This window comes from Protopterus annectens, chromosome 2.part2, assembly GCF_019279795.1.
Source record: "Protopterus annectens isolate FY-2018-M chromosome 2.part2, PAN1.0, whole genome shotgun sequence".
Lineage (NCBI taxonomy): Eukaryota > Metazoa > Chordata > Ceratodontiformes > Protopteridae > Protopterus > Protopterus annectens.
Window position 1 is genome coordinate 166,155,173 of NC_056730.1, and position 26,622 is coordinate 166,181,794.

Consider the following 26,622-nt stretch of genomic DNA (forward strand, 5'->3'; position numbering starts at 1 on the left):
TCAGTCTTTGATGTTAGCCAAAAGCATTTATTTGCAGCACCCACAATGTGCCTAGAACTGATTCCTTCTGAAATTCATATGGAGTTACATGTCCTGGTTAGCATATCTAAATACAAATGTAAACTCTTTTTTTATAACACCCATTGCTCCTGTTACAATCAGAATAGTTTGGGTATCCTTCTTCCACATTGTCTGTTTCTGACTGCATATCCTGTTATTCTATGACTTTGTGCCTCTCTGTACTTAAGACACAGTTGCCACTGGGTGTAACAATTTCAATGATCAATGCTACTTTTTTCTTTTTTTCATGGACTACTATATCTGGTTTTCTCACATCTATTTTTTGAACTGTTGGCAATGTGTAATCCCATGTGATAAAACTTTATTATTCTCTAAAATGCTTTGTGACTCATTTCCAGTGCTTCTCACCTACTTCAGTATTGTAATGTTTGCATAATTCCCAATGCAATAGTCTTACCACGTTAATATGTCTTTCAGTGTACAGGCCCACTGTCATTAATGTATCACACCCAGCAAAAAGATGTATGACTGTTTCCAGTTCTGTTTTACAGAACCTGCATTTGTCTGTTTTTTCCACATTTTCAATGGACTTTGTAAAACAGTGCATACATAGTCCACTGCCCTGGGCTACTAATATTATCTTTTTTAATCTTTTGGCTTAAATTCACCTTTACTTAACCATTTCAGTGTCAGATCCAGATCAACATGAGGTTGTTCCAGGAGTTTTCTGTACTTGCAACTATATTTACACCTTTTCTACATTTCTTGCCTTCTCATCCAATCCTTGTCCTTATATTCTTTCTTTTGTTATTTGACACATTCAGTTGATGCCTGATTTTTGTCTACTTCTAGTCTGGTTTCCATTTATGATTGACACCGGTATGCTTCTGGTAAACTAAGCAGTGAAGTCATACTCAGTTGGTTCTCATTGTTTCAAAACTTTTACTGTGTTTAGATCTGGTGAAGTTATCAGATATGTATGCAGTCCTACAAGTGAGAAGTTAGGTAATACATCTCGGCCTGGGGTTTTACAGTTAGGAGCTTTTCTTAATTTTGTTTCAATGTCTCTGGCCATTGCTCCATCCTATTTCATATGTTGTACATTTGAACTTCTTACTGTTTCTTTTACTTCTATCCATTCAGCATCTTTGATATGTTCAATGGGGTCTTCATAGATATTTCTCCAAAATGTGTCTATTTCTTCTTTTTGGGGTGTTTCTATTCCTTTTGTTTTGTTTCCCAGTTCTCTTCTTTGGGTAATCAATGAATTGCTTATTTTGTACTTTTTTTGTATTTATCTGCATATCTTCTAAGTTTGTCTGCCTGTACTGATATCTTAAGTTTATTATTTGTAATAGTGTATAATAAATCTTGGTCTATTCTAGTTATGTAAGTTTATTTTATCACTTCAATCTGTCTCAGTGTCTTTGTTGATCTATTCCCTCTTCTATATTCATCTAACAGTGACAATTGCTTTATAGTTTTCACTAGTCAATACTTCCATGAGGGCATTTGATTTCTTCCCTTCTTTTCCCTTATTGCCCTGTATTTTAGTAAGACTTTATTTGCTATTAATCTAGCTACACAGTAATATATCATATTTACTTCTGTTATATTACATGAGTTTCTATTAATAGTTTTATTACTGTGTTCATTTGTTTTATCAGACTTCTAACAGTTTGGGTCTTACTGACATTCTGTAATCTATTTCTTTCGACAAACTTAATATGTCTATCCATCACTATTAAATCAAGCAACTCTTCCTTTAGGTAGTTTTCTTCTAAATTGAGGACACATTCTTTATTCTCCATTTCCTGTGGTCATTCTACAGGAAGTTCCAGAACATCTTCCTGCGACATATTCTCTTCAGCAGCATCCTACATCATCGGTTTCTGTTTTATATGGAAACTCACTGGCATATCACGTGACAGCATTGCCTTCATCAGAGCTGCCATTGTTTCCTTGCTGTGCAACTCCAACTGAACTTTTGTACTGGTTTTCTGCTGTAGGCTCCAGAGTATCTTCATGTGGCAACTGATCAGATGCTTTCTTTTCCACCTGTTTCTCTTTAATTTGGGGACTCATTGTTCCGTCATGCTGTGACATTGTAAGTGTCGGATTTTCTACACTAAATCCTTCACTTCACACATAATCCATAACTTCAGTTTCTATTCCTTTATCTTCTCCATTACTAATCCTCTTTTCTGCTGTTCCCCCTTTGTTTTCTTATTTTTTGTATCGTAAAAGTTTCTATATCTGAATGCCTTTGCCTGTATTTCTTTCTAGATATCTTTAGTGCTTTCCTTTCTCATTTGCATAAATATTACACCATATTAAATCTCTTTTCTTTCCAATGACCATATTTCTTCTTCAAATATCTCCCACTCCACATGTTTCTCCATATTTTGGGGACTCATTGTTCCATCTTTTTTTGAAAAGATTTCAAACCTGCATAAACTAAAGCATTGCTGGTGATTCCCTGTTGAGTGAGGAAAGTAAATCTATATTTCCTTGTCTGAGAGTGATAAAACTACTTTATGTTTTACATGCTCCATTTTGTTGTCTGTTTTAAGAAATCTGCTTGGCTTGGTGTTTTTGTATCATGTGAGAAATAGATGATTAAATTAGCTAGGCTGCACATTTCACATGTTTTTTCATTGGTTAAATTGTTAGAGTGATACTTAAATACATAGTGAATTTATAAATCTTTTTTTTTTTCTGAAGCCTGCATAAACTAAAGCACTGCTGGATATTCACTGCTGGGTGAGGATAAACCTATATTTTCTTGTCTGTGAGTGATAAAGCTGCTTTCTGTTTTACCTGCTCCATTTTGTTTTCTGTTTCAAGAAATCTGCTTGGCCTGGTGTTTTGTTCTATGCGAGAGATCAACACTTAAATTAACTAGGCTACAAATTTCACATTTCTCATTGGTTAAATTGTTTGAGTGATATGTAAATACACAGTGAACTTCTGTCCCTTTGTCTTTTTCTGTAAAGATTTTAAGCCTGCATAAACTAAAGCACTGCTAGTGATTCCCTGTTGGTTTTTACACCCGCCCACCCTTCCATCTGTTGATCTGCTTTTTAAATCTGATGATTTTAAGCTGCCCACCCCTACTGTAAATTGAGCTTAATTTCCTTCCCTTCTTGCTACACTGCTGTTGATATCTTGGAGAATGAATTTGCCTTTCCTTCTGTTTATATTGGAAAAAAATGCATTTTGCCTCTCATTGCTTGTTCTACTGATTTACTTGCTCTGAATGCTTGATCTAGCTAGCTGTTGGATAAAGTAGTGTATTTTTAAACTCTATTATTTTTACATTAATTACCCTTATTTTTACATCAAGAGGTCAGGATAGGAGGACATTAGATAACAATTGTGACGTATAACCAATCTACAGGAAAGTCCCAAGGAATAGATGGTATTCCTGTGGAAGTTTGGAAGCAAGGAGGAAAAAAAATCTGAAAAGATCTGGAAGGTTTTGTTTAACAGTATCTTAAGAGAAGGAGAAGTACCACCATCCTGGAAAAAAGCAGTGGTAGCTGTAATACCTAAAGAGGGTAAAGATACATCAGATACAGCTTCATACAGGCCCTTTCCAATACTAAACCATGACTATAAAGTGCTCATGTCTGTAATGGCAAAGAATGTTAAAAGTAATGCCAAATCTGACAGATATGGATCAATGTGATTTTTGTGGAGGGAGGCAAACATTTGACAACATTAACATAATATTGATAATCCAGAGGAAAGCAGAATGTAAGACAATACCATTGGTGGGTTTTGATTCAGAGAAAGCTTTTGACAGAGTAAGCTGGGACTTTATGAACAGGGTAATGGAAGCATTTGTATTTCCTGAAAAAATTATAAAGTAGATTAGAAGGATATATGAGGGTTTGGAGGTGAAAATTAAAGTGGGTGGGGTCCTCTCTGATAATTTCTGCTTGAGCAGAGGAATCAGGCAGGGGTGTCCTCTTTCGCCTTTATTATTTGTGTTATATTTAGAACTTCTGGCAAAGAAAATAAGGGACCCAGAAATTCAAGGATATAATTGGTATGGTAGTCAAGAAATGCTAGCTTTATTTGCAGACGGTATTATTTTATACCTGACAAAACCAGAAAAAGACAGTACAGTGTTGTGATACATTTTGAGACAGTTTCAGATCTTTTTCTGATATAAAGTTAATGAAGCTAAAACAAAGACAATAGCGATAAATTATGTACCCACAAGTGAACTGGTTCAGGAATATCCATATTTATGGGGTCATGATAGGTGTATGGATTAAAAATGATTCTAGTGTGGCAGCTAAAGATATGTGGGAAGAGACCAAACAAAAGATAATGCAAAAACTGAGAAAATGAAAGCTTTGTTATATGGATATGGATAGTAAGATACAAGCAGTTAAAATGTTTTTAGTCCCTTTAGTCATATACATAAGTCACGCATATTTTTATCAACCAGAGGAGAGGTTGTGGACAGCAATTAATAAAGAGCTGAAGGACTTCATCTGGGAGGGGAAGACATCAAGAGTCAAGTGGGATAAACTGATTCTTCCAGTAGAACAGGGAAGATTGGGATTACCCAGTTTAAAAGGGTATTTCACAGTTAAAACTCCTGTACATAGCACAACCAGAAAGCTCTAAGTCAAAGTAGAAATGGATGATGGTGAAACAGGGGGGAAGCTCAAGAAACAAGGAGAGACTGAGATTTTAGATGCATGCCTTTAAGGAGAATAACAATAATCATACAGAATATTATATCCAAAGGGTAGCAGAAAGTATTCTAAGAACTAAACCAACATGGAAATGGAGAAAGGAGATTCTGCCAATAGGGATGACTGCAATTAGGGATACAAACTATAGGCAAGAGGGGGCTGTAATTTATTGGAATAAACTGGCAAAGAAACCAAGGTATTGGGAGTAAATAAGTAGAAAGGGGAATATGATAGAATAGAATGGGAAGACACCAAGAATTTATTTTGACTGCAGGTTAGAGATTGCCTTCCCTATAAGGGATTGATATCAGAGTATAGGCAAAGAGAAAGAAATAGGGGGTCCTAAATGAAAGACCAGCACTGGTAGAGTTTTTAATAGAATCTAAAACAGAAGCTGCCACTAAAAAATGAACAATTAGTACAGCATATAAAATATGGCATGATAACTATAAGAATCAATCAGAGGGGGTTAGAAAGGATTGGAAAGATAGGGTGGAAAAGCAATTCACAAAGAAACAATGAGAGGATATATGTATGTCTCCCAAATATGCAACTAAATCTAGAAGATTTATGAATTTTGCCTAGAAATGTTTACACAGATATTTTTATACTCCAAGTAGACTCCAGAGAATTTTTCCTCAGGAAGACAGCAAATGCTGGAGGTGTGAAGGGGAAGAAAGAGGTAATTAGAAACATATTTTCTGGGAGTATGGTGAGTTGATGGACTTTAAAGGATCCCTACGGGATGCACTGTCGGAGATGCTGGGTGGGCAGATTGTTCTGATGAGGGAGATGATATTTCTGAGCTATGATACAGAATCTGACTTGCCTAGACATGGTAAGGCCTTGCTGCGTCTAGTAATGGTGGCTGCCAAAAAAGCAATTACTAGAAAATGGAAATCAAAATTTAAACCAATTATACTGGAAGTAGTGAGTATAGTAACAGAGATAAAACAACTGGAATTGAGATCCTTAGAAAAGGGTAGGCGCAAATTAGACAGGAATAAATGGGAGTTGTGGGAACAATACATACAAGGGAAGAATGAGGTCTAAGAGGCAGCAGGACTTAAATGAGCTATGTAATGTTTGAGTGAGAAAGATTGGGTAGATTGTAAGTGATGTGTAATGTTTGCAACTGGGAGTGTGTCCTTATGGTTTGTGATGTAAAATGCTTTCAACTAGGATTGTGTCTGTGTGGTTTGTTTTCATTTATGTAAATGTATGATTGCCTATGTAGTAAGTTATGGTTTACTAAAGATGTGTTTTGTTTAAAAAAATAAGACAGGAATTGAATAATTTATGTAATGTTGCTTAGATTATATGATATGTAGCAATATATGTGAAGTATGTTTGTTATGTTAATATAGTTTGATCACTTTTATATGAATGTAAATTTGCCTATGTCACAAGTGATAATTCAATAAAGGTGTTTGAAAAAAGAGAATTTTCTATCTAGTGCACTGGGTGGTAGCCTGGTCTGTTTAGGTTGGGAAAACACTTGAGATTTCTGCAAGTAGTTTAATTGGGTGGAGGGTGTATTAATCAGTTTATCTTGTTTTTAGTACGTTTATAAATTCTGTATAACTGAGTGGCTCTTAGCTCATTTATACAAAGCAAATACTTTTATTGAACAATCACACTTTCCTAAGCTGTTTAACGTATACTGCTTTATCCATATCTTTAAGTTTGTTTGTGGTAGTATTTTGAGTTTGTTTGTGGTAGCATTTCATTCCAGACACTCCTTTACTGTGCTTTTACATTAGGAGGATTAGGATTATTCATCTAGTGGCCATAGGTGTTAATCTGGTCTATCTGAGCTCAGGAAGCACACAAAAGTATCTTTTTGCACTTCTGTTATATACTATGACTGCATATTAGCAGTTTAAAAATGTATTGTCTGCTACTGCTTTAAGTAGTTAATTGCACTGTATTACACTGTATCTGTTAGTTATAGGGCTATTGTAGGTAGTAAGTGTGGTATTGTTACACTTGGGCTCCAAACCGACTATTCTACATTAAGAAGTTGCTTTTCTGTACCCTTGTGGCAGAAGCATGCTGATTTAACCTGTCTGAGTTGGTGGATTGCTGGTGGAAGGCTTATTGTGTGCTTTCCTGGTTGGTAGTTAGCTTAAAATTACTTTGTTTTCTTTTCTCGTATTTAAGCCTCACATTTGCCTGGTGTTGCTCTTTGTGCACTGGGGGTTAGCAGTGCCCTTGTATAGGCACAAAAGCCTAAAAGCTCATTTTTTTTCTAAATAGCTGTCAGTGAAACCCTTCCAAACTTTTCTGCTAGTCTACACTGAGCAGCATTGCCCTTTTGATCAACCTTAGCATACACAAAGTATAGGTCCCTCTTGTACTCCTGGTGCTACAGTCTTGTCAAATTAACCTATTCTCTTCCCTAATAAATCATTACAATATGAGCCTGCTATCATGGACAGGCAGTTTCCCATCATCTCTCTGGCCAGTCTGATAAACATGGGCATCCTGAGGCAATGTAGCAATTATCTCATGTATACTGACAGCCACTTACTCCTGAAACAAACAAATTCTTTATGTGAGAGATGTAGTTACACTATGAAATAGGAGGCAAGACTCTCACATAAGGAAAACTGAATGTCTAACAAGTTGTCAGCACACACACTTCCCACACTAAATAAGGACACTACACATAAACCCACATATGTGGAGGTACTCACTAGTAACTTACTAAAAGATCAGCGGCCTCCCAAATGGAAACCACTTACACACATAATGCAAAACAACAACCACAACACATAATAACACACACAAGTGTCTTAACAAATAAGCCTATAAGGTGTAATACCACAAAGCCTAATGTATTGGTCATAGGTGACTTCATTGTGAGACACATGGATGTTTCCCTCACCAAGTTGGATAAGGAGTAGGTTACATTTAGCTGCCTGTCAGGTGCAAGGCTCCATCAAGTCACTGAAGAACGCAAGCCACTCATCCATAAGTACTGGTATGACTCCATCATAGTCCATGTTGGGGTGAATGACTTGAGACATACCTCACTGAACTATATGAAGAGAGACATTACTGAGCTCTTAGAATATGTGTCACAGGCAAGTATAAGCCTAACCTTAAGCAGCATTCTACCTTCTCCAAGGATGATGCCACAATAAAAACAAAAAAAAAATGATTGACTTTAACAATTGGCTTAGTTTTTGGTGTCAGTCCAAAGGGATTCAATATCAGTCAGCTTGGGAAGACATGGTCAACAGGCCACACTTTTGTAGGCTTTTGGATACTGTTAAAGGCATTAGCCACCTTTATTGTGCTTTTTTTATGCAGTGTCAAAATAATCAACTTCCAAACATAACACAGTCCTCTCTAGATAAACTCAAGATACTGCTGCTTAATGCTAGGAGTCTAAACAAGCAACTGCATTCCCTGGAAGCACTCCTCACTTTGGAAGATGCTAACATCTGTGTAGTTACTGAAACATGGTTCAAAGGCATGGAAAGCACCCCAGTCATACAGGGGTACAATGCCTTCCATATGTTCAGACCACAAACTGAGCATGAAAGAACGAAATGAGGAGGTATATCCATCTTCACTAAGGATAAATACACCTCAAAATTGGTTAAACAGTATGACTGTCTTGAGTTACACTATGTCCAATTAACTATAGGCAAAGCCCTCTACCACATCATAGCTACCTATAGGTCTCCCACCATGAAACAGGAAAAGCATACTGCATACATGAACTTACTGGAGTCACTTGCCATACAGCTTAACACCTTATTCATGGGAGATTTTAATCAGGCTAACATCACCTGGGAAACATACATGATCACAAACTTGCTGGCTCAGAGGTTCAATGCTCTGGAACAGCTAGTCAGCACACCAAGAAGAGGTTCAAATGTCCTAGACATAGTACTCACTAACATGGGAGAGAATTTCTCCCCCTGTGTGATGTCCACTCGGGAAAGATCGGACCATAAATTAGTCTTGTTCGATGTAATTATAACACCAGATACCCCATCAAGCTCAAAATGTTTAAGAATTTTTCTAAGACAAATTACCTCCTACTAAGTGCTGGTATAAGAAGTTTCAAAGCCCCCTTGAATGCAGATACCTCTGACTCCTATGCAGAGGTGTACACCAATGCCCTGTATAACCACTTAAGCAGTTGTATAGAATCAGCTGTACCTTACAGGATTAAAACCAGGTCTAGCCAAAAAAAAGAAGCCACTGTAGAGGACCTCTAGTATAAACAGGCTATATAACTACATAAATAAACTAATATCCAAGAAGAAGAGGGAACTGGCTCAGCAGAGGAAGAAATCCCTTTTTAGCTTAAACAAACAAATTAGAGATCTTGTCAAGTCATCCAAAGCTAATTACTAAGCAAAAGTAGTATCCCTAGCAAAGGATAATCACAAGGCATTCTTTAAATACATCTGAAATTTGAAAGGGAATACCCAGCTATATGCTGAACTGGTTGTGGAAGGCACCACCCATAGTCAACTGGAGGTAATAGCAACTTGCAAACCGACAGATTTGGAGAAAATTTACCCTGTCCCCTCCAGCCATCCCCCAAAGTATACCTGCCACAATTTTCTCAGCCTATTATTTCAAGACGATAAGTCATCTCTGTGTTGTTTGAGGCCAAAAACACAGCATAAATGGGACCAGACAACATCCCAGGTTGCCTTATAAACAACTTAAAACATGACCAAGCAGACTCACTTGGATGCCTGATTAATCACAGCCAGAGAACTGGCTATGTTCTGGCAGAATGAAGGACAGCAACAGTAATCCTTCTGCACAAAAGGGGACCATCAGCCGACCCTGTGAATTATAGGCCCATAAGCTTGACTAACCTCATCTGCAAGGCAATAGAAAGAATCATTATGATCCTCATTAACAAGGACATAGGTAATCTCCAAACTCCATACCCAGCCCAGTTCAGATTCATTAAAGGTAGATTATGCCTGTTATACATGGCTGCATTCTCTGAAAAAGTCACCAAGGTCCAGGATGAGGGAAAGACAATGCATACTGCCTATCTTGACCTAACCAAGGCATTTGATACAATCCTCTACTCAGGTATTATAGAGAAACTCTCTGAATTGGGAATGAACTTCTACATTACCAGATGGGTAGCCAACTGGCTCACCGACAGGACACATAGTGTCAAAGTAGGTGACTTCACCTCTAGCAAAAGACCGGTCAAAAGTGGCATACCACAGGGTTCTGTGTCAGGCCCCTTACTGTTTGGACTTTATGTCTCAGAAGCTCAGGCAAACTTGTACGGCCTGTGGCTGACAGAGTTCTCTGACATTGCAAATTGGGAGCAATTAATGAGTCCCTCAGTGATGCTAATATACTGCAGACAGGGTTAACGAGGCAAATAACTGATGCCAAAGCCACAGATTAAAGCTAAATGCAAAAACATGCATTATTATTCCCTTTTGGAAAGCTGACATCCCTGCTAATTACATTATAGACAGAACCCCAAGTGTAGACCCAATGGTACGTAATCTGGGTACTCAGGTTGATAGCAATCTGAACTTTGACTACCATGTATCCACAGTATTAAAGAAATCCTTCTATGTAGCACATCTTATAAGTAAAGGCATCACATCTAGATCTAAGGATGTTATAATTCCATTTTACTTGGTCCTCATCAGACCAGTAATTGAGTACAATGCTCCCTTTTGCATGTACCTCACCAGGCACCTGCAACAACTGGAGAGACCACAGAGGTTTCTCACCAAGAAATGACATGGTACACAAAACAAGTCTTACACAGAAAGACTGAAAGCCTTTTCCCTGTACTATATCTCCTACAAGTTGCTAAGGGGTGACCTGTGCCTAGACTACAGGGCAATCTCTGACCCAGTGCTGATGGAAATGCTAGACCTTTGTAAATAAAACTACAGGATGGTCACTCACTCCATGGAGCTTAACCTAGCCTCTGACATGAACAGGTCATGTCAGAGAGATATATACGTCTCCCAGAGATTGCCACTTCTCTGGAACAGACTTCCAATTCATGTGAAACAGAGTGCCTCCCTGACTCTCTTTAAATGCAAACTAGATCAATAGATGGGTGACCACAAATTTACTCCTGGGGTGATGCCCATGTCCCACCTGGACAGAGGAAATTGGTATTAATTACCATAGACCCTTACCTGTGCGATCTTGACTCACCTAACAACCGACAATTGGGGCAACTCGGGATAAATATGGCTAGGCTAGTAAGGGCTCTAGAGCCGTTAGCCTAGTGACTTCCTATGAACCTATAAACCTATGGGCCATCATGCTGTGACATAACCTGTGTTAGACTTTCTGCACTAAATCATTTGCTTTGCTGGTATTCCATAACTTCAGCTTCTGTTTGTTTAACTTCTGCTTTACTAATCTTTTGTTCTATGTTCCCCCTTTGTGATCTTATTTTTCATATTGTGAAATTTTCCATAGCTTGATTTTTGCCTGCATTTCTCTTTAAATATCTTTAGAGCTGCTTTTGAATTGATTAGTTTGGCTTTCTCATTTGCATAAATTTAATATCATATCATATCAGATCTATCCACATGTCCATGTTTCTTTTTTATAACTTTCAGAAATCTCTAGTTTTTATTCTTTATATTTTTGTACTTCCTCTGTCACTTCTTTTTCCAAATGGCCCAATGTTTTTGGTCTATATAATGTTTTTCATGAACCTGCTGCATTAATGAACACAAATTTGCATTTGAAGCTTTTGATAGTTTTTGTCGTGCAAGCATTTTTCTTTCCTCTAATTTCTCTCAATCTTTTTGAATATCTTCAAGCTGGAAATTCTGAGCTTCTTGCATAATACTATCGATATATAATTTCTTTCTAATCCTCAGTAATCCACTTATATCATATTTATGACTCTTTTATGGCCTGTCAGTTTTTGTGTTTTTGTTAACTACTACTTCCTTCTGAAACAGGAGGCTATCCTCCCCCTGCGCCTGGCCTTGCCCCATTATAGGAACATTTTCATGTAATTTTTTCCAGACTTGGCACTAGTGAGCCTACTAGGAGTGGGCACTTTTTTATCCTGAGACTTGTGCACCCAGCTGTCTTTTTGTTTTTTTAACCTACTTCTGTCCATGATAGCTGTCCTTTTTTTTTTTATCCTTCTTCTGTCCAAGATGTAAGCTGTATAAAATGCAATCTATATATTAGTGTCATCTAGGTAAGAGTTTGTAAAAACAGGGTCCAACTCATGAAGATACTCACCATGGCTTAAGGATGAATACAGTTCCAGCAATGCTACTCTCCTTTACTTGCTGATTTTATCATTTCTCCTTTTGAATCCCAATAGTAGTAGAGTATAGTAGTAGAGTAGTAGAGTATAGAATTAACCATGAGGCTGATGGAGCTGAAGCTGAAGGCCCACAAGTCTGAATAGCTCTATTGCTTCTACTCCCACTTTTGTCCTGAAACCCTGTGTTACTGCCACACCAAATGGCCCATGAGGCCCTTAACCCAGCACTGACAATATACCTGTTACTGTGATGGACTAACAACATGAAGTAAACTACATGTACCTCTTAAACCCTAGATCTCAACCTCAGTAGTGTAAGTATCAGGGACAAAGCCAAAATAATGAGGGCAAACACTCAAATCGGGGACAGATTTTAGATATTTGTATTATGTAACCAGAAAGTTCTAAAAATAGCAGGTTTCATTCACATACATTGTTTAGTGAATATAAAGTCTGAAACTCAAATGTCTATCATTAGATAATGATTTGAAACATACATTTGATAAGGAACAAGCCAAAATATTGCTACGATTAGAGGTTGTCTGTAAAATCAGGGACAGTCGATAGATGTGTATATGATGATTGTTTCCACTAACCTGTTGTTTTTATATGTTGTGCTTTCATCCCTCTCAATATGTTGAAGGAATGCATATCTAGTCATGACAGGTGCAGTTGCCTATTTTCTTCTTTGTTCCATAATTTTATTGTTCTGGTGATCCTACTCCAACAATGGTATTTCTATAGGTGAGCTCTATGAAGGGACATCACAAGAGACTGTTAAGGACACAGGCTGACATTCAAAAAACATTTCTATTTATGTCAGGTATGTCTGCCCTTTTTTTGCAGTGTGCCATGGCTGTTTGCAACCGAGAGGCATTATGTCCTTGGATTGTACAATACAGAACTACACTGCAGTATCTCTTACTAGGCCAAGACAGGATTTTTTTTTACAGAAAGAAGTTAACAACAATTACAAAAGCTTTAATTTAGTGATTGAACCCAGGACATCTACATTCCACTCAGTTGTCACTATTACTGGACCAGCAAGGACTCTCAGAATAAAACAGTTAGGTACCTGGATTATCCCAAGAGCAGATGTTTCTCCTTCCAGACATGATTGTGTTTTTTCAATACACATCTATCCAATGCATTTCAAATGAGTAACTTACTGTTGTATTAACACCTCCTATTTAGTCATTAATAAAATCCAAGGCTAGTGGCTTGAAGTGCATCAGATGCTTGTGTGTTAAAATGTCATCATAACAGTGGTTTCCTAACTGTTACATTGCGTTTGTGTGTTTTGAGTTCTTTAAGATTCAGTCCCGAGTCCTGACTAAGGAGACACAATGTTTCTTTGTTTTTTTATTTTGCCATTTTGAAGTACATTCTTTTTATGATGTTGTCTCAGGATTTATTAAATGGTACCATGCAAGAATTTGCAAGGTATGAATAATTTAGTATTATTATTGAAGCAAATCACCCAACTGATCATCTCATTAGGAAAAAGCTGTTTCAAGTTACATGATGTCAGGTTCTACACTCATAGTAGATAGTGAACCTTTGACTATAAACAATGAAATACATTCTAACATACAAACTGATGAAAATATGCTTAGCAATGTTCTGCTAATAGCAAGTTTGAACAATTTTTTTAAACTTAATTCTGTCTTCATGGAGACTCCTGTGAAGATTAAGGAACTCTAACTCAACAAGTACACATTTAGTGAGTAAATTAATGAGGTATATATGTTTGCAGGTGTACAATCTATATTTTCAAGAATGCATTCATATCAAACTGGTACCAGACGGTGTGAGAATATGGATGTTTGCCAATGGACTGTTAACTAAATTATGGACAATAAACATATTAATTTATTTGATAAGAATAGTTCTGAAATAAAGATTGTTATGATTCAAGAGAACCTTTTCTACTTCTATTATGAATTACTTAATGTTAGTCAGCATCTGTCACAAATATATCAGTGTTTTATAAGATTAATGAGCAAATTCAACAGCTCAAAGAAAGGAAGGAACAAAAGCTGTAACGTGATAGACTAGATTAAGATGAGATGAATGCCTATCCACAGCCATTTTTTTAAAAGTAACATTGTGAAGACCCATCACTGGACCGGTAATCAAGGATCCTCAATCCTCACCCTGGCACCTGTGGGGAATGTTCACTAGGAGGATACCAGGTATACACACAGCATTTCCAGATGCAGCTCTCTGCATCAAGTGCAATTTCCCTTAAGAGCACAAAGAGACAACAGTCAGTCCAGGGCTAGTTTCTCCTTTCTCCATATCCCCAATAAGACTCCCCACTGGCACAGCTATAGAGTTGAGTCATTAGCCAGGGTTCCAAGCCAAGTCCTCCAACGCTCTCTCTGCCCAAGCAGCTGACACATACACTCTTGGAGATTAGTTTTATACACACACACACACACACACACACACACACACACACACACACACACACACACACACACACACACACACACACACGCACACCTGGAAATGGCTGGTACAGGTTTACTAGCTATGCCTGTTCTGCCCAGACTATAAGGTGGTTACCACTGCCACAAGAACCTCTTGCCAGCTACTGTCCAGTTTTACTGTATAATATTAATACTAATACAAATGGTAGTTTGACCAGGAGCAAAGTTATTGGGAGTCAGCCACACAATGTCTCTAAATAAATATGCAAGTACTCTCAAAACATAAATATCTCTGCAAAGATCAGCCAATATGAAAGGTTTAAAATGCATTTAATAATTAATAAAAGAACAAGAAAATACTGTGTATATATTCACAGTAACATCAGAGTTCAAAACCAAAGGTAATATTTAAAATAATGTTGCAGGATAGGCTCAGACAAATAAAGAAAAGCAATATCTAAAGAAGTTTCACTATATTCCTGACTGTATCTAAGACAGTTGCTATACTATAATAACGTACTTAATAGAGCAAGGCAGATGATGTGTAAGTAGTTCTTCTTGTTGTTGTCAGGCCCAAGATAGTATACAGAATGCACTGTCTCACTAAGAGACTCTCAAAATAATATCTAAACTATTACTGCTGGGATAGCTTGCAGAATGCCATCGTTTCTGATCATCTGACTGCTAGTTCCCATCCAAAACACCCACTGCTGAAAGCTGACAGGACTTAGCACCTACCTGTAAAAATACACAGGAGGGCTTTTGCTCAGATGTTTGGCACATGCTGGAAGTCATAAAACAATTGCATACCTCTATGCTTCCAGAGTAGTGATTAGTTCACCCCTAAGACAATACAGAAAGCTTCCTAGTACATACTTTGTGCCTCTAGCTGCATTGAAACCTGTGAGATGGTATCTTTATGGCCTAGCCTATAAAATGATTTAATTTCAAATTTTTTTTCTAAAGTTTGCTGGACTAACGTTAACCCTCCAGTTTCCTCTGTTAAAACATATACATTTAAACAGTTAGAATAGTGCATGTACATTTCTGTTCTCTCCAGTAAGGCATACTGTGCATACATTTCAAACACAAGCACTTTACAAATACCTTTTCAACACAAATGTCTGTAAAAATCAGTTTGATATACACATAACATATAGTTCTAATACATTTGTAACACCAGCATCTTACATGAACCACAGTTCTAATACATTTGTAGCACAAGCATCTTGTATAAATCAATTTGATATTCACAAATGACATATAATTATTTACAAAATTCCAGCTAGCAGTGCTAGCAGTACCTCCTTTGTTACAAACATCACTGTGCACATTGAGAGGAATGTGGAAAACAACAATTCTGCAATTGATAATATGGGGCTGCCACCTTTAAATAATTTTTTGGAACATCCTCCTTTAAGGTGGTTCTAGAGGATGGCCACCCAAGTAGAAAGAAGTATCCAATCGACAAGGGGGCACTGATGACAAAAGCGACCAGAGTTCAAAGAAAGTGTAGAAGCAAAAGAGATTCTCTTTTGCAAAGCAGCAATATCTGAATAATAGGAATTTAAGGTTGAGTTAAGGGCAGCTAAAGTTGGGTTAAAATCACTATATTGAACTGGATGAGCACAATGAACAAGTTATTGATATATGTTTACAAAAAGATGTCTTTGAAATTTATAATTATAGTCACAGGCCTATTCCATATGTTTACTTTCAGTCGTTCCAGTGTGGATTCAGTTTAGTTCACACTAGAAGAATGAACGTTAGTGACATTATGTTTTTCCAGTGACAGTTGGAAACTGGCAGAAACTAGTCATTTATTAAAATGAAAAAGTACAAAAGTCCCTCTTGCATTCTTTCATACAGTTATCAGAGACTGTGTGTGAAATATACATTTGTAAACTGTATGGAAATAGATATTTTTGGTCCAATAATTTAACATTGGAAGAAAGAAAGTTGTTACAGTTTCTGTAATCAGACAGAACATCAAGTACTATGAAACCCGATAATTCTATGTGTGTGTGTGTGTGTGGGGGGGGGGGGGTTAATGGATGCAGTAGTTTACTGCTCTCATGAGTGAACACTATTATGAGTCAGTGTCTAGGAAAGAAATAGACATAGCATACCTGAAGATATTCTACACACTTCATGACTTGGTATGTCAAAGGTTAATTGCTCACATACACATTATTTTTTATGGTAAAAAAATATGGCTGATCCAGTTATTTTTAGTATCCCCAAAGTGCATAAAATCAAGTCAAACATCCTTCAAGATCTATTGGGGTGAATGGTTCTAAAACTCATCCACTAGCCATTTTTCTGATATCAAATTTAAAACTTTTTTCATGTTAAAGAATATATTCTAAAGAACACATGCCACTTTTAATTCATTTGTCTAAACTGATTTTTTTTTTAATTATGTAATTTTAGGCATTATGGACTTGTTTGCAGGGATCCCAAATTTGGTGGGATTAGAGTGGTTTAACGGGTCTATTTCCACATTTTTGTAGAGTCAATAATGGAAAGGTAGACTTCTGCATAATTTTATACAAGTGATGCTAAACTGCTTTTATTTGCAAAGTCATCTGTATTGCCAATAACAAAATTCACATACCACTCCCTCAGCAGAAAATATCTTTATTATTGAGTGCTTCCATTTGTAATGTTAAAAGACGTCATTAGAATAAAAAACTCTGCTGAGACCAATTAACTATACACTGCTAGGCTACATGACATTATACTTATATGATTAGCAGCAAATCTCACACTTTTTAAAACGCAATCATGTGTATAAACTATTAACATATGAAAAAATATGTAAGTACAAATAAATATATACAATCAAACATTTATCAATAAAACCTTTAAAAAGTATAAATACATAAAACTCTACTAAGCATGCTACAATTTACTCATGCATGCCTTGAACACAGTAATTAGAGAAACCAATTCATTAAGACTGGGGTGAGTGGGGGCATAAGCATTAAGCATTAGTTGCTATCTAAGTTCTTGTAACTAGTCTAGTCCAGATACATATTTGCTGTATCCAGGACTGTTTGTAAGCTTCTGAGCCTCCCTCAAACCTTTTTGTGCTGAAAGGAAGTCTTCTAGCTTGTCAGTGTGAGTGGTAAGCACTAGGTAGCCTGTCTACCACAAGAGGAGTGGTTTCTGGCCCAAAAATTGTAGTTTATTGTCCGTTTGGGCAGTTTTTCCATCTCTTTCAACTTTCTTGTATAAAAGCCCATGTTTGCACTTGTTTCCTGCCTTTCCTGTAACTAGTCTAGTCCAGATACAGATTTGCTGTATCCAGGACTGTTTGTAGCTTTTGAGTGGTGCCAAAGTCTGCTCTTCATCTTTCCCCTTAGACCTGCTAGTTCTCTCCTCTCCTGCACTTTTACTAGCTTATCATTCTAGCATTTTACCAGACTTCTTGTAGCAATTATTGTAGTACACAAAAGTGCTACCAGCACTAAACATTCTACAAGGAAACAGCTCCAGTACGTATTATTAATGCCCACCCTTTCAGGCATGTCTAAAGGTCAGTTCCATGTGCTTTCTCCTATTAACCTGGTGAACTTGGGCATCCTGAGGCAATGTAGCAACTGCCTCATGTACGCTGACAACCCTCTCCTCTTACCTCCCAACACTCAGACTTGTGAGAGATGCACTTATATATCCAAATTGGAAGCCACGGACTCTCCAGCCAAGAGCAGAATAGCTGGTCAAGAAGAGAAGGTCAACACTTGCACCACACCACATGGAACACATAGCCCTCCAGAACACCCACCAACACTGCCTTCACATAAAAACACAAACCACACAGCCACCTTTGCGGAGACTCTCAATAAAAATCTATCCAAACAGCAGAGACCTCCAAGGCAGGAACGCATTTGACCATGACAACACAACACTAATCACGAGACACATAACTCTCCTAAACAGTGTGCCACTCAACCAAAGCCCCTAAGGCAGAACAACATGCCCAACACACTAGTCATAGGTGACTCGATAGTGAGGCACACTGATGTCCCACTCACTAGGTTGAATAAGGAGAAAGTAACAGTCAGCTGCCTGTCAGTTGCCAGGATCTGCCACATAATGCACCCACTCAGATCCCTCAACAGCAGGCACAAATATGACTCTGTCATTGTACATGTGGGTGTGAATGACCTGAGACTTACCTGCCTGGACTACATGAAAAGAGACATGGAGGAGCTCTTGGATTATGTAGCCCATGCAGGTATGACCCTAGCCCTGAGCAGCATCCTACCATCACCCAGAATGATACCACAGTACATGCAGAAAATGATCGATTTCAACAATTGGCTAAGTTTCTGGTATCATTATAAGGGAATCTAGTATCTGTCTGCCTGGGATAACCTGATTAACAGACCTTGATGCTTTGCCAGAAATGGCCTGCATATGTCACCCCTGGGCTTCCAGATAATGGCCAAGGCTATTGCCGCCCCTATAGTGCCTTTTTAGGTGGTGTTCCAAAGACCAAATTACCACAGTAACAGCTACAAACAAATGCAATCTGAGGGTCATGCTGTTCAATGCTAGAAGTCTAAATCTGAAAATGCAATCACTCGAAGCACTCCTTAAAATGGAAAACATTGACTTTTGTGCTGTAACAGAGACCTGGTTCAAGGCAGCAGAAAGCACCCCTGCACTACCAGGCTATAACTCATTCCACATCTTTCAACTCCAAAACTTGGACCGAAGCTCCAAAGGTGGTGGTGTTTCCATATTCATAAAGGATGTGCACACCTTTAGACTGGTAGCCAAACATAAAGCATCAGAGATACTTCAGGTGCAGCTAACATTGGGTAAGACAGCGATTCAGGTCATAGCCTGCTATTGGCCCCCAACAATGTCCCAAGACTCACACTCCACGTTCCTAAGCACATTGGAGAATATTAGGGTCCAACCTAACACTCTCATACTGGGCAATTTCAACTACCCCTCCATTAACTGGGAAAACTATTCATGCACCAATACACTTGCCCAATGTTTCCTGGAATTCATTAACTCAAATGCCCTGGACCAGCTCGTTCTTACCCCCATTAGAGGTAGCAACATCCTTGACCTGGTCATTACTAACATGGGCAACCATTTCTCTACACCAGTAGTTAACTCTTCCCTAGAATCCAAAAACGTACCACGGAGCCCTTGTACCAGCAACAACAAGTAGGTAGTCTTAACGAATTTATTTATCTAAGCGTTTTCGCGCACAAAGGTGCAGCTTCCTCAGAGAAAACAAATTAACAATGAGTGCACGCCCTTTTATACAAAGAAAAGGAAATGACAACATGGTAAGGTGAAACTCATTGTAGTAATTGGTAAACAGAAGTACACAAGAACAACTTGTTCCTCAAAGAGAAAATGCAAACATTAATTCATGTTAGTAATAAGCATTTCAAAGTGTGGAATGTTACCAAAGAAATAAACATAAATACATAACATATTTTATGTTTATGTTTATTTCTTTGGTAACATTCCACACTTTGAAATGCTTATTACTAACATGAATTAATGTTTGCTTTCTTTGAACAAGTTGTTCTTGTGTAGGCTTCTACTTGTTTACCAATTACTACAATGAGTTTCACCTTACCATGTTGTCATTTCCTTTTTCTTTGTATAAAAGGCACTTTACCTCATTGTTAATTTGTTTTCTCTGAGGAAGCTGCACCTTTAACGTTGTGATAATAAATTAAGACTACCTACTTGTTGTTGCTGGTACAAGGCCCGTGGGTGCTTTTGATTCCAGTTGTTCTTGTCTTTTGCATTTGCCAGTTAACTCTTCCCTAGTTAGATCCGACCACAAACTAATCACCTTGGAAATCTACACACACACCCCCTCGCAAAGGTAACCACCACAAAAAACTTCTCCAAAGCTAACTTTCGGCTCCTAAAAACAGAGGTGGCTAACTTCATGGCACCCATGCAAATGAAGAATAGTTGCATGACTGCCAAATTATACACCAATGCACTGTACAAACACGCCAAATCATGCACCAATGCACTGTACAGACATGTACACAAATGCATGGATCTCGCCATACCTAATAGAACTAAGATGCTCTCCTCCAAAAAAGAAAGCCAATCTGGTGGTCTCCTGCCATAAACAAACTCTACAACAGAAGGAGGAAACTGATGCAGAATAAGGCGAAGTCCCAAGACTGGAAAAACACCCTTATCAGCCTCAACAAAAAGTTGAAATCCCTCATCAAATCCTCTAAAGCTAGCTATGAAAACAGAATTGCAGCAGATAGTAAAGACAGCCGAAGACCTTCTATAGTTATGTAAAGAATCTCCATGGCAATACCCAGATTTGTTCTGAGCTACTGCACACTGGTACCTCCTATACTGAGCCAACAGATATTGCCAATATACTAACCGACAGATTCACTGCCAACTTTACCCCCCCCCAAAGGACCAATCACAATACCAGTAGATTTCCAGGCACCCAGTATTACTGCTGCACAGGTTATAACAGCACTGTTCAAGGCCAAGAATACAGCTTCTATGGGACCTGACAATATCCCCGGCTGTGTTCTACATGAACTACAGAGTGAACTCGCACCTCACCCGTGTGCCCTGTTGAATCACAGCCTCATCTCAGGCTTTGTCCCTCCCAAATGGCACACTGCTATGGTCACCCCTCTCCACAAAGGAGGAGCAACTACAGACCCTGGGAACTATCGCCCCATTAGCCTAACGAGTCTGATATGCAAAGCTATGGAATGCATCATCATGGACCTAATAAACAAGGATACAGGGAATCTCCAAACTCTGGATCCCACACAGCTTGGTTTTGTGATGGGTAGATCATGCCTGCTCAACTTGGTCGACTTCTTTGAGTCAGTCACCAGAGCTGTGGATGAAGGTAAGGTGGTTCATATAGCCTACCTTGATCTGGCCAAGGCCATACCTCTCAACCTGGAAACATCAAAAATCTGGACAAGGCCCATGAAAAAAAGGTACAAATCTGTACACTGATTAACATAGAATTTGCATACGTAATTATGTAACCCCGCCCACTCCAGTGGAATTTTGGGATGCCAACTTTCAAATGCAAACTGAAGAATAGACAATGAAAATATGACACCAGAATCCCCCTGCAACCATTCCAGTGTCCCAATACCTGGCTATGTTGTCCCATTTACCATAAACACTAATGTGTGCATATGCATACTGCTTTACTTCTACAATGATTTGGATTTTATGTTTACATTTTATAGCACAATGCACAAACACTAACAGATATCTTGAATTGTAACAACGACCAAAGAAAAAACACCAGTGAGTAACAGCTCAACTTTCTAAAATTTAATAAACAGTCCAACTTCTCTAGCGCCTCGGCCAACAGCCTTCACAGATTACTTAATAGATATCTGCTAAACAAAGCAATAGTGTCTCACAAAGAAAATAGACTTAGCATTAAAACTTTTCTGCCCTTGAAACTCACATTCATTGAAACAGCATTGAAACCCACACCACATTCAAAGAAAATGCATCTGGCCAGTGGTGGATAAAGATTACCTTTGGGCTATTTTCAAATCATTGGCCCCTTGCAGTGCACACAAAACAAGAAACATACACGTGTTCATACAGCACACTTGTTAGACAGAACGCATTTTAAATTTATTGTTTGAACATTTTTCCAGTAGGCAATTAAACAAAATTCATGAACCAATAATGACAAAACTGCCCAATTCAGAACATTTCCATCATAAAAGTCTACTTCACAACCACACAATATATATATATATATATATATATATATATATATATATATATATATATATATATATATATATACACACATACACACACACACACACACACACATGTATGTATTTATAAACATACAAGTAGGAGGAGGGACTTGCCCCTCTGCAGAAGCCACTAGTCAAAAGTAAAGTATTTTGTTTACTTATTTATTTATGTGAGCAGTTGTGTTTCGGTCACTATTGTTCACTTACTTTGTATTCAAACACTAGTGAGTTTGATTATCTGATACAGAAACACACACATACATACACATATATGTGTGTGTATATACGTATATGTATGTTTTATCTTTCTGTCTATCTGTATAGACTATATCTGTATTCTTAAAATGTATTTTATGTTTACATCATAATAGTCTGAATTATACCTTAATACAATCACATTGAAGCTGGCCCCCAGAGGAGTCAATGTTGTATCTTTTCCTGAATTATATGTGAGAATTATGTTCAAAATATGTGGCATAAAAATAAATGAATCAAAATGCAATAATAGTGCTATCTTATCCTAAACAAGCTTTGTAGCACAGTATGTTGTACAAAAAGCATGTGTAATACGGGCCCCCTTGAAACAAGCTTCTGTAAGGGAAACACTGACGATCTATGTAAAACTTAATTAGGAAATGTAGTAAGCATAATGATTCTTAAGAATTATTAAACATGAACATTTTTGTTTGCAACTGTGATAAATAGCATCCACTGCAAGCCTAAAATCTAAGAGAGAAGCTTTTTAAATGTAGTCTTAAACCTCCAATGTCCTCATAATAGTAGGAACATTATTATGTCAAGTTTCTTACCTAATTAACCGGGTGCTTTATCCGTTGCAAGTTTACCCGCTCGCGCTGCCTGTTTACCGCTTGGAAATATCAAACCAAACCACTGAACCCCGAACCGATAGTACTGCTGCGACTCCCTCAATTCTCGTTGTAATGTTGATGCCTGTATTCCTTGTTCCCGCTTGCAGCCAGTTCGTAAAAAAATAAAACAAACATTACTGCCATAATCCATATCCATTAGGGTTGCCCGGTTGCTTGCTGCTGCCAATTTCCCGCTCGCAGAGTCGCAGACAGTCGGAAATAATGACGTGAGCTCTTGAGCTCAATTCCGACTGGCTGGTAGCCCTGACGGCACTGACGTCATCACGCACGTGATGACGTCAGCCCCGACAGCGCAATTTTAAAAAAAAAAAAATAATAAAGCAAAAAAATCGGAATTGAAGGGGTGCCAGTCGGGAATCGTGGCACCCCTTCATTTGGACCCCAAAACTCGGTAAATACCGAGTAATTCGGTATGGTTGGGAGGTCTGGCCAAGGCATTTGATACCATTCCCCATTCAGGAATCATTGAAAAACTCACTAAGCTAGGCATCAACTCCTATATCACTAGGTGAGTTGCAAACTGGCTCACAGATAGAACTCACAGTGTGAAAGTAGCAGACTCCAGGTCAGACTGCCAACCAGTCACAAGTGGAGTCCCACAGGGTTTGGTCCTGGGTCCTCTCCTGTTTGGTATCTACTTCTTTGAAGTCCAGGCCAACACAAAGGGTCTCTAGCTGACAAAGTTCAGAAATTATTGCAAGTTGGGAGCTATTATTAACTCCCCAAGTGATACTGACATTCTACAGAAAGGCCTCACTGTGACCGACTGGTGTCAGAACCATGGCCTTAAACTCAATGCCAAATGTGTCATCACCCTCTTGGGAAAAACCCGGTTCCCATGAATTACCACATCGATGGTAGTACACTTAACACAGAAGTGTTATAAGAGATCTGGGAACACAGGTTGACAGCAGTCTTTATTTTGACCACCACATAGGTTCATAGGTTCATAGGTTGGAACTAGGCTATCAGCCCTAGGGCCTATACAAGCCTAGCGGTGACAATTCCCTGGCTATTTCTTCCCACAATATTTACTTCCCTGGACCCCTGTCTAGCAGGGTGACTGATGTGACCCCTGGGGTGAATTTCCTACCACCCATCCAATCGTCAGGATTCCTTTTGAAGAGGGCCAAAGAGGCACTCTGCTTGACATGTATGGGCAGTCTATTCCAGAGTCTGGGGAGCCTCTGGGTCAGAAACCTATCCCTCCAGCATGTTTTGTTCATTGTGATGACAAAGTTTAGATCCCTGGAGCGTGTGGCTCTGAGGGATTGGGATTTCTTTAAGTGTAGCATGTCCACAAGCTCTGGGTTTGCCATGGCCTTGTATGTTAAGCAGAGATCGCCTCTGAGTAGACGATATACAACAGAGTATAGCTGGAGTTTTTTTAGACTGTCAGCATAGGGCATCTGCTTTAGGCCTGTGATTCTTTTAGTGAGGTATTTCTGCGGCCTTTCCAGTTGCCATTGCCAAATTGCCACTGTGGTCAGAAAGTCCTTCTATGTGGCACAACTCATTACTAAGGGTTTTGCATCCAGGAAAAAAAGAGGTCATTGTCTCCCTCTACTCTTCCCTCATTAGGCCAATCATCGAGTACAATGCCCCATTTGGCATGTACCTCACTAGACACCTGCAACAAATGGGGAGGCTGCAAAAGTACCTCACAAAGAGGATCCTACTCCTTAAACACTTGTCCTATATGGAGAGACTCAAAAAACTCCAATTATTCTCTGTCTCATATCACCTATTTAGAAGCAATCTCTGCTTGACATAAAAAGCCATGTCTGATCCAGCTCTGTTAGAAATGCTACATCTAAAGACATCCCAATCCCTCCATACCACATGCTCCAGTGACCTCAACCTCATTACAACAATCAACAGAATGTGCTGGAGGGACAGGTTCATAACCCAGAGACTGACCTTGCCATGAAATAGACTTCCCATACATGTCAAACAGAGCACCTCACTGGCCCTCTTCAAGACAAACCTTGATGAGTGGATGGGAAATAGAAAATTCACCCCAGGGATCACTCCAGTGGCTCTACTCAACAGAGGCACTGGGAACTAAGATCGGGTGGCACAATGTCAGGGAAATCCTATGGGCTAGGTTTGTAAAGGCTCCATGGCCATTAGCCTAGTACACACCTACGAACCTATGAATAACAAATTTTCATGTTTTCCATCCCTAGGTCCTAGTACAACATAGTCCAAGACTGCCACTCTAAAAACTGAAAAATGTTTACTGGTAATGATGTGCTTATTCAAGCTAGCATCTACTTCATCTCTTCTAATGTCACAAAGATGTTCATAAATGTGGTTTTTAACAGGATTTTCATTTTATCATGTGCCTTTGTCATAATTACCCATGCTAGTATCATTGACAAGCTCTCCCAATTAAACATTATCCACTGTATCACATGATGAATAGCCATCTGTCTCACCAAGAGATGACATACATTAAGAGCTTGTAGTATGTCTTCCACAAAACAGAATGTTTCTCTTTTTCATCTACTTAACTAAAGTATAGGCTGATATCCAAAGCATCTGACTGACCAAGTTTGCTGCTGACTGAAAACTGGATATTATAATTAACTCTCCAGATCATTCTCTGATACTCCAAAGGCTGAATCTGACCACTGCTGACTGTATAATGACTGTGAGGTTCAAACACAATGCAAAAAGGTATAGGTATAGTGCAATCTTATCTGGAAGCAACATTATTATTGTTCATATTCTATAAATAATGTCTTAATGAAATCCAGGAATTCATTAGGAATCTAGATACTTTCATCAAGAGCAACCTATCTTTCAACCACTATGCATCAGCTGCTGGTAGGAAATTGTTCTGCCATACCCAATACATTTCCCACAAAAATGCCTTGTATAGTCAGAAAAGCCATAATTCCTCTCTATCCATCTATCATTAAGTTCATCATTCAGTATAATGCCCCTTTAAAACATTTCACCATACCTGAAAGGCTCGAAGGATTTAATTTAATTAAGAAAATTACAAATCAAAGCCCCCTTAAGCAACTTGGATAGATTGAAGGGCCTCTCACTATATTTCATCTCATGCAAGCTCTAGGGTGGCAACCTTTTCTTATCCTTCTGTGCCATGGAAGACCTTACCCTACTAAATCTCCTTCATGTCTGCAAAACTGGTAGCAGCAGAAATACTCACACCAAGGTGTCAATCTTCACCAACATTAATAGGACCTGATGGCATGACAGATCTCTACACCAACATATTCACTGCTTACAGAGTAAGTGACTGTTCCATACCAAACAATGCAACCCCTTAGCCACCTTTAATGTAGGTTTCTACCGGACTGGGTAATTACAAATTTGCCTGTGATTTATTTAGTGTGGTTTTCCTTGACTGTCATGGCATCTGGAAAAAGTTAGTTTTGATCAGAGCAGTACCACAGATAAATAAACTTAAATAAAACAATAAATACATTGACTAATTTATTAAGTTACTGATACAGGGCAGGGTGAAATGTGGGA